The sequence below is a fragment of the Herpailurus yagouaroundi genome, unplaced genomic scaffold, assembly GCF_014898765.1.
Source record: "Herpailurus yagouaroundi ecotype Mexico unplaced genomic scaffold, PumYag 139, whole genome shotgun sequence".
NCBI lineage: Eukaryota > Metazoa > Chordata > Mammalia > Carnivora > Felidae > Herpailurus > Herpailurus yagouaroundi.
The window spans coordinates 2102680-2112270 of record NW_024412394.1 but is presented as its reverse complement, the minus strand read 5'-3'; the positions used below and the strand labels follow the sequence as shown (position 1 = coordinate 2112270).

At 40.1% G+C, this 9591-nt stretch overlaps 1 long non-coding RNA gene across 1 annotated transcript; it reads left to right on the top strand.

Annotated features, from left to right (window-relative positions):
• The first annotated feature begins 1193 nt into the window (after nucleotides 1-1193).
• On the top strand, nucleotides 1194-2308 carry LOC121029087 (uncharacterized). Its single transcript, XR_005789572.1, has 2 exons — nucleotides 1194-1506; nucleotides 2083-2308. It is a non-coding gene; the product is annotated as an uncharacterized LOC121029087 (long non-coding RNA).
• The last annotated feature ends 7283 nt before the right edge of the window (nucleotides 2309-9591 follow it).

Here is a 9591-nt window from a genome sequence, read left to right as displayed (position 1 = left end):
TCCCCTACTCATGCTCTCTCTCTCTCTCTCTCTCTCTCTCTCTCTCTGTCTCTCTCTCTCAGGATAAATAAATAAACCTAAAAATAAAAAAAGGAAAAAGAAATGTTAAAGGAAGTCCTTCAGGCAGGAGGAAGATGATACCAGATAGAAACATAGGTCTCCCCTAAGGAATGAAGAGCACTGGAAAAGGTAACCACATGGGGAAATGTTTTATACATTCAAAACATATATATATGTTTCAACTGTGTATATCTCTTTCAAAGATAACTGACTGCTTAAACCAAAAAAAATGTGGTTTATTACACATGTGTAAGTGAAAAAGTATGGCAACAAAAGCATAAAGGCCAGGAAGGCATAAATGAACATTATAAAGTCTTTATACTATATGCAAAGTGGTATTATTATACACTGTGTATATAATAATAATATTGTGTATACACTGTGTAATAATAATATTACTATTAACTGTGTCAATAAGCACATTAAAAATAAATGGTTTATACTGTCAAATTTCACTTATGTAAGGTTACTAGAGTAGCAAACTCCTAGAAACGGGGAGCAGAATGGCGCTTTCCAGGGGCTGGGGGAGGGGAAAATGAGGACTTATTGGTTATGGGAATAGAGTTTCAGTTTTGCAAAATGAAAAAATCCTGGAGACCGTTTGCATAATAGTTTGACACTGTTAACACTACTGAACTGTATACTTAAAATGGTTGAGATGTTAAATTCTGTTATGTGTATTTTACCACAATTAAAACCAAACCAAATCAAACAAAAAAAAATTTCATGCATTTCTCTGAGGCGAAAAAAAATTCTAAATGCTTTAATTAAAAGGCAGAGGTTGTCAGGTTGGATAAAAAAGCAAGGCCGGGGCGCCTGAGTGGCTCAGTCAGTTGAGTGTCCAACTTCGGCTCAGGTCGTGATCTCACGGTTCGTGAGTTTGGGCCCCACGTCAGGCTCTGTGCTGACAGCTCAGAGCCTGGAGCCTGCTTCGGATTCTCTTTCTCCCTCTCTCTCTGCCCCTTCCCTGCTTGTGCTCTGTCTCTTTCTCTCTCTCAAAAATAAACATTAAAAAAAATTTTTTTTCAAAGCAAGGCCACATAGAACTTTTATTTATTTCTTTTTAATCACAAATGTGTCTGTATTTTTATACATTGATATTTGTGTTTCAATATTAGTACTCCTTCTGTAATACAATGTATTATTATTTTAAACATTTCAAAAGATGGCTCTAACCAGGGATCCTTTCTCTTCTCCAGATGCTAAGAGTATCTCCACACAGTGAGAGTTTGGAAGTCCTGCCCTAAGCCTCACCTCATCCCTCATCTGGCCCTTCTTTCCTTGGATGCCTCATCTCCTTATCCATTCACAACAAGTGTTCTGAGTGTCCACCATGTGCCAGACATGCTTGAGTCACTAGTGACACAGACACATGTGCACTGATAACTACTTGGTCCTTGTCCTGCCAGAGGAGGGCCCACATCCACCTCACCCAATGCTGGAAAGGTAAGGTCATGGGGCTCAGAAAGCTCACAATGGAGGAAATTACTTTGTCCAAGGACAGTGGGCCTTCCTGGGAAAATGAAGTTAAGAGTATGACCCAGGGAAAAAGGAGGAGTTGCCTCAGCAAAGGTGGCCAAGTGGATCAGCAAATGAAAATGCCTCTGTTGAAGGAGCCCTCAGGAGGACCCGGGTCTAGCTCAGTGAGAGAGGGGGCCAGGAGCCAGAAGGGAGCAGGGCAGAGCAGCAGGACCCTGCACACCTTGTCAGGGATTTGGGTTTTCACCCTAGGAGCTATGGGGAGCATCCAAAGCAGGCAGAAGAGTGGGGGCTGCCATGGGATCAAGATAGTCATAGATACATTTTGAAATGATTACTATAGTAGGCAAGGAGAAGGGATTGGAGAGAGTGAGAGAGGAAGCAGGGAGATGAGCCAGGGGCTGCCATAGATGAAAGAGTCCAGAATACGCCACCGTGGCATGAAAATTATTTTGAGCTGAAAATAGTCTCTTTCACGAACTCTCTATTCTGTCTAAAAGCAGGCCTCCCAAAATAACCCAGTTGTCCTAATCCCCTTCCTAGGAGCAACCAGGGAAAGATTGGCTTTTATCACCTGATAAACCCTGATATTGTCACAAAACCATCAGTAATTCTTCTCATCTATTCTGTAGGCCTGTTCATCTTTCCTAAAAGTCATTTGTTTTCCTTGTAAGTAAGTACCTTCTCCTCCTCTGCTTCTCCTATTAGGTTGGTATATAAGCTCCCACATTCTAATTGCCTAGTACTTAATAAAAATCTTTTTTCTTGATAATCTGTCAGTTTAATCCACAGACCCTAGTTATGAATCTAAAAGGGTAGGGGGAAAGTTTTCCATTCTGCCTTGACATAGGTTTCTGGGAGACAGGTGGTCTTGAATGGGGTTGGGGGTTGGAGGTGAAGAAAAGTAGATGGGTTCAGAACAACATTTAGGAGATCATATATCATTGAAGTCAAGAGCACGGACTAGAGAGACAGCTTGCCTGGGTTCATAATTCTGGCTCCACCACTGTGTGACACAAGCTGTGTGACCTTGGGCAAAGGAAACACACTCTAAATATAAAGACACAGATGTCAAACAGTATAAGAGTGGGAAAAGATATACAATGCCAACATCAACCAAAAGAAACATGGACCTGGGAATATAATGGACAGCATGGTGACTATAATTAATAATACTGTATTTTTATATGTTTGAAAGTTGCTAAGAGAGTGGATCTTAAAAGTTCTCAACACAAGAGGGGCACCTGGGTGGCTTAGTTGGTTGAGAATCCGACTTCAGCTCAGGTCATGATCTCATGGTTCATGAGTTCAAGCCCCACATTGGGCTAGCTGCTATCCGTGCAGAGCCCACTTTAGATCTTCTGTCCCCCTCTCTCTGTCCCTCCCCACTAACGCGTGCTCTCTCTCTCTCAAAAATAAATAAACATTAAAATAAAAGTTCTCAACACAAGGAAAAAAACTGTAACAACTGTAACTATGTGAGATGATGGATGTTGACTTAATGTGGTGACCATTTCAAATCGAATCAATGTTATACCATGAAACTAATATAACATTATACATCGATTATATCTCAAAAAAGAGGTCTGTGGCTTGGAAAGATGTCCATGATATATTAAATTGAAAATAGTTAAGAAAGAAAGAAAGAAAGAAAGAAAGAAAGAAAGAAAGAAAGAAAGAAAGAAAGAAAAGCAAACATCAGAAAAAGTAGATTTCAGAGCAAAGACTGTCACCAGGTATACAGAATATCATTTAAAACAAATATCATTCCATGGGGCGCCTGGGTGGCGCAGTCGGTTAAGCGTCCGACTTCAGCCAGGTCACGATTTCGCGGTCCGTGAGTTCGAGCCCCGCGTCGGGCTCTGGGCTGATGGCTCGGAGCCTGGAGCCTGTTTCCGATTCTGTGTCTCCCTCTCTCTCTGCCCCTCCCCCGTTCATGCTCTGTCTCTCTCTGTCCCAAAAAATAAATAAACGTTGAAAAAAAAATTAAAAAAAAAAACAAACAAATATCATTCCATATCATAATGATATGGGGGTCAATTCATCAAGATGACTTAATTCTGAAAATTTTTGCGCCTAATAACAGAGTTTCAAAATATGTGAAGCAAAAACTGACAGAATGGCAAGGACAAATAAACAAATCACAATTACAGCAGGAGATTTTAATGCTCTCTCTTAATAAATGATATTGACAGGTAGAACATAATCAAGGGTATAGAAGAAAAACACCAGCATCAATCAACCTGACCTAATTCCTATTTATAGAACACTCTATCCAACAACAGCAGAACATACATTCTTTTGAAATGCACATGGAACATTTACCAAAATAGACCATATTCTGGGCCATAAAACAAGTCACAATAAATTTTAAAAGGGTCAAGTCATAAAAAATATGTCCTCTCATCACAATGGAATTAAGTTAGAAGTCAATAACAGAAAGATTTTTGGAATATCTCCCAATATTTTGAAATTAGACAACACCCTTCTAAATAACCCATGGTCAAATAAAAATACAAATGGAAAACTGGAATGTATTTTGAATGGAATGAAAATGAAACCAACATATCAAAATTTGTGGGACTCCACTAAATCAGTACTTGAAAGGTCTCAATAATCTCAGCTTCCACCTTAAGGAACTGGAAAAAAAGAAAATCAAATGAAACCCAAATAAGCAGAAGAAATGAAATTGTAAAGATCAGAGCAGAAATTAAAATATAATACATCAAAACAGTGAAGAAAATCAATGAAGCCAAAAGGTAGTTCATTGAGACATTAATCATACCGATAGACTGTTAGCCACATGGATCAGGAAAAAACAGAGGACACACAAATTGCCAATATCAGTAATGAAGGAGGTGACCTCACTACAGATTTTACAGGTTAAAAAAAGGATAATAAGGAAGTATTATGAACAACTTTGTTAATGCCAACAGTGAACAATAAATACCAACCAGACAACTTAGGTGCAATGGACAAATTCCTTGAAAGATAAAGTAACAAAACTCATTTATTTTTTTTTTCTTTTTTTTTTTTTTAACAAAACTCATTTAATAAGAATAGATAACCTGAATAGCCCAATATCTAAATTGACTTTCTAGCTTAAAATTTCTGCCTAACAAGAACTCCAGGGTTAGATAACTTTACTGGTAAATTTCACAAATATTTAAAGGAGAAAAAAAATAGCAGTTCTTTTTTTTTTTTAAGGATTATTTACTTATTTGTTTATTTTTGAAGTTCATTTATTTATTTTGAGAGAGAGAGATTACACGAGCAAGCAGGGGACAAGCAAAGAGAGAGGGAGAGAGAGAGAGAGAGAGAGAGAGAGAGAGAGAGAGAGAGAGAGAGAATCCCAAGCAGGCTCTGTGCTGATAGCACAGATCTCATGAACCATGAGATCATGACCTGAGCCAAGATCAGGGGCTGGACACTAACTGACTGAGCCACCCAGGGGCACCCAAAACACCAATTCTATACTAACTCAGAAAACTGAAGGGGAGAGAATCTTCTCAAATAATTCTGAGGCCAGTATTATTCTGATATTCTGATATTGAAAGTAGACAAACACATTTATAAGAAAACTACAGACCAATAGCTCTCAGGAACATAAATAGAAAAATTCCAAAGAAAATTTTAGCAAATCAAATCCAATAATATATAAAAAGAAAAAATACACCATGATCAAGTGGGGTTTATTCCAGGAAGGCAAGATTGACTTAGCATTAGAAAACCAATATACTTCGGGGCGCCTGGGTGGCGCAGTCGGTTGAGCGTCCGACTTCAGCCAGGTCACGATCTCGCGGTCCGTGAGTTCGAGCCCCGCGTCAGGCTCTGGGCTGATGGCTCGGAGCCTGGAGCCTGCTTCCGATTCTGTGTCTCCCTCTCTCTCTGCCCCTCCCCCGTTCATGCTCTGTCTCTCTCTGTCCCAAAAATAAATAAACGTTGGAAAAAAAAAATTAAAAAAAAAGAAAACCAATATACTTCACAATCTTAATAAAATAAGAGAAAACATGAGCATCTTAATAGATGCAGGAAAAACTTTTGACAACAATACAACATGAATTCCTGATGAAAAACTAAGCGAACAAACAGTAGAAAGGAACTTCCTCAACCTGATCAGGACCATCCATGAAAAACCTATAGCTAACATACTTAATGGTGAGACTAAATGCTTTCCCTCTAAGATGAGGAGCAAGACAAAGAATACTTGCTCCCATCACTTCTATTCAACACTGTATTAGAAGTTTTAGCCAGTGCGATAAGACAAGAAAAAAAATCGGCATTTATATTAGGAAGGAAGAAGTAAAACGGTCTTTATTCCAAGACAAGGATGATCCTTAAAGAAAAATTGATAAACCAGACTTAAAGAAAATGAAAAGTTCTGTTCTAAAAGATGCTATTGGGATAATGAAAAGGATTGGGATAAAAATGTTTGCAAAGCATTTAACTGATAAATTGTAGCTGGAATATGTAAAGAGCTTTTAGAATTCAATAATAAGAAAACAACCCACTTTTTTTAAATGAGCAAAAGCTTTAAATGGACACTTCTCCAAAGGAGACATCTAGGTGACAAACAAGCACAAGAAAAGATGCTCAGCATCATTAGTCATCAAGGAAAAGCAAATGAAAACCACAATGAAAAACCACTACATCCTAGAACGTCTTAAAAAAAAAAAAAAGATGAACAATACCAAGTATTGGTAAGGATGTGGAACAACTGAAACTTCTGTACACTGCTGGTGGGGACATAAAGTGAGGCAACCACTTTGGAGAAATGTTTGGCAGTTTCTTACAAAATTAAACATACTTACCATATAATCCAGCAATTCCACTCTTAGGTTTTTACCCAAGAGAAATGAAAACATATATCCACAAAAAGACATGCTAGAATATTTATAGGAGCTTTATTCATAATAGTAAAACACTAGAAATAACCTAAAGAGTCATCTTAGACAAACAAACTGTGGTGTATTCATACAATGGACTACTACTCTGCAATAAAAAGGGAAAAACTACCAATAAGTACCACAAAACAGGTGAATCACACAGATGTCATGCTGAGTCATAGAAGCCAGACACAAAAGACTACTGTTGTGAACTGAATTGTGTCCCCAAAGTCATGTGTTCAAGCTCTAACCAATGTGACTATATTTAAAGACAGGGACTTTAAAGAGGGAATTAAGGTTAAATAAGGTCATAAGGGTTGTGGGACCCTAATCCAATAAGACTGGTGTCCTTAAAAAACGAGGAAGAGACACCAGTGATGTGCCCACAAAGAGAAAAGGCCATATAAGGACATAGTGAAGGCAACCACCTGTAAAAGTCAAAGAGAGAGGCCTTAGGAGAAACCAAGTCTGTCAACACCTTGATCTTGGTCTTCCAGTCTCCAGAACTGTGAGCAAATAAATTTCTGGTGTTTAAGCCTCCCAGTCTGTGGTACTTTATGGCAGCCCCCAGGTACCTCCCCCCTCCACACCCCAATGTGTTTCTGCCCCAGTGATTCCTTCTGGAACCTGTGTTCTCCCCAAAGCTTTGAAAGTGTGCCCTCCTCACACCGCACCCCCAAACAATTTTTTTTTTAATAAAAGAAAGGAACATTAAAAAAAAAAGAAGGTACCTGATAAATGCAACTACATATTATATAACTCCACTTACCTGAAGTTTTAGAACAGGTAAAACTAATCTATAGTGGCAAAAAGTAGATCAATGGTTGTCTGGGGCCTGGGATAAGGAAATGGGCATTGACTGCAAATAGGCTCAAGGAAACTTTGGGTGTGATAGAAGAATTCTGTTTGACTGTGGTGGTGGTGGTGGTTACCTGGTATATACGTATTTGTGAAAAGTCATTGAACTATATACTTAAAGTTGGCACATTTTATTCATGAAAAATATGCTTCAATAAAGCTTTAAACAAAATATTATGTAAAAAGTACATACAAGAACACTCGAATGCAGCGTAAGGGAGTTGTGAAGTCTACCAATGTTTCCTATGTTTCATTTCGCAATTTTGGATTTTTAGAGAGGTGGCAAAGGAAGCTCTGGGGGAGTCTCAGCCCTATATCCAGAGACGGATGAAGGTAGAGCTCTCCCTTATAAAGGCCCATAGAGTTATAATCATGTATTTCCCACAATCTAGTCATGAAAAAGAGACAACAATAAGTATTAGCCAACATTCAAAGATATTTGGTACTTAAATTTATAATGTAAAATTTTGTATGTCTCTTACCAAGTTCCCATTTTTTTTTTTTTTAACGATTATTTATTTTTGAGACAGAGAGAGACAGAGCATGAACGGGGGAGGGTTAGAGAGAGAGGGAGACACAGAATCTGAAACAGGCTCCAGGGTCTGAGCAGTCAGCACAGAGCTCGACGCGGGACTCAAACTCATGGACCACGAGATCATGACCTGAGCCGAAGTCCGAGGCTCAACCGACTGAGCCACCCAGGCGCCCCACCAAGTCCCCATTTCTATCCTTGACTGGTTTTATTTAGCCTGGGGACAAGTCCTTCCTGGTGTCTTGTTCTCTAGTTTGGACTGGGTGTGGCCTCAAAGTCCCTCTGGGATGCTTGCCTAACGGGGGACTGAAGGCTCTGGCTGCAGGCCCTAGGAGGTGTCTGCCCCAATTAAGAGGGAAAATTACTATACCCTAACCCAGCAAGTCTTGCTTCTTTGCTTACCATAAGGAAGAAAAGAGAGAAGGGCACCTGGCTGGCTCAGGTTGGTGGAGCTGGAGCATGTAACTCGATCTCAGGGTGGTGAGTTCGAGCCCCACATTGGGTGTAGAGATTGTTTTTTTAAAAAGAGAAAGAAAAGAAAAGAGAGAAGACTTTGATTCAAGATTTTATAAGTGTTTTCTAGCTACTATCCTCTTGAGCCCATAGTAGGTTCTTTCATTGCTCCTCTCACACACTCACTCAACTACATGATGAGTTATATCTCCATGCTAAATTCTGTAGTAAGGGCTGGGGTTAAGGAGAGAGTGAGGACCTGTGCCTTCATACTGCTTACATTCCCGTGGGAGTTGGGGGCTATAAGCATCTCAAGTCGAAGTGGCTTAAACAATAAGAAATGTATTGGCTTGATTAGCTTGGGGAATCTTGGGCAGGAGGCTGGGCTTCACGGATGACTCTGGTGTAGTGAGGTTGGCACTGAGACAGCTGCCAGGGACAGTTCCCCGCCTCACTCCAGCCGGACAAAGTCTAGAGGAACGGTTCTCCCTCCCACGCGGAAGCACCAAGTAGACTAACGGGGCCTCTAGCTGACCGCTCATTGTGCCTTATTGGCCTGACTTGTGTCACGTGCTCTCTCTGAACCAATACCCTAGCGGAGGTGGGATTACTTTAGGCCAATCAGGATTCTCCTTGGAAATGGGTCTGGTAGTAACGCACTGTGCTTGTCTCTGGGACCAAAAAGGAGAGCCGCTAATGTATTCTAGCTGGGCTAAATTGACTCCAGTATGCATGTTGTAAGCTTCCATATTGGTTCCGGGCAGCTGATAACCCTTTAGCAACTTCCAGAAGCATTGGCTTCAAATACTGATTTCAACTACTTATTTCAAGGGAGTAACCTTAGACAAAACATACCAGGATGTCCAGAACTTTCACTACGTGACTGTGGAGGGGCAGTCGGGAAAGACTGCTGGAGATGGCTTCAGAAGCACAAGCTTGGTTTTGAGTTCCTAGTCCTGAGACTTTCTAACTGGGTTCAATCCCTTAAGTTCTTGGAACCCCAGTTCCTCTCCCATACAATGGGATTTGTGAGAGGACTAAAGGAGATAATATATGTGATGCTTTTTAGTACAGTGCCTGGCTCACAGTAAGCGCTCAGTATTACTATTTAACATGTGCAAAGCCAGACCAGCTGACAGCATCACTAGATATACCTGGATGGTTCTGTGTGTGTCTTGACCCACATCTTTATCTTCTCAGGATCTGATTTTAGGTCACAGTTGGTCGAGAATAGGAGTACTGCTTACAGGTATTTGTCAGGGTTCTGTCTTTCACCTGTATTGCTTTTCTCTTGCGTTCCTGCACCTCCCCTTTTAGGAGGCT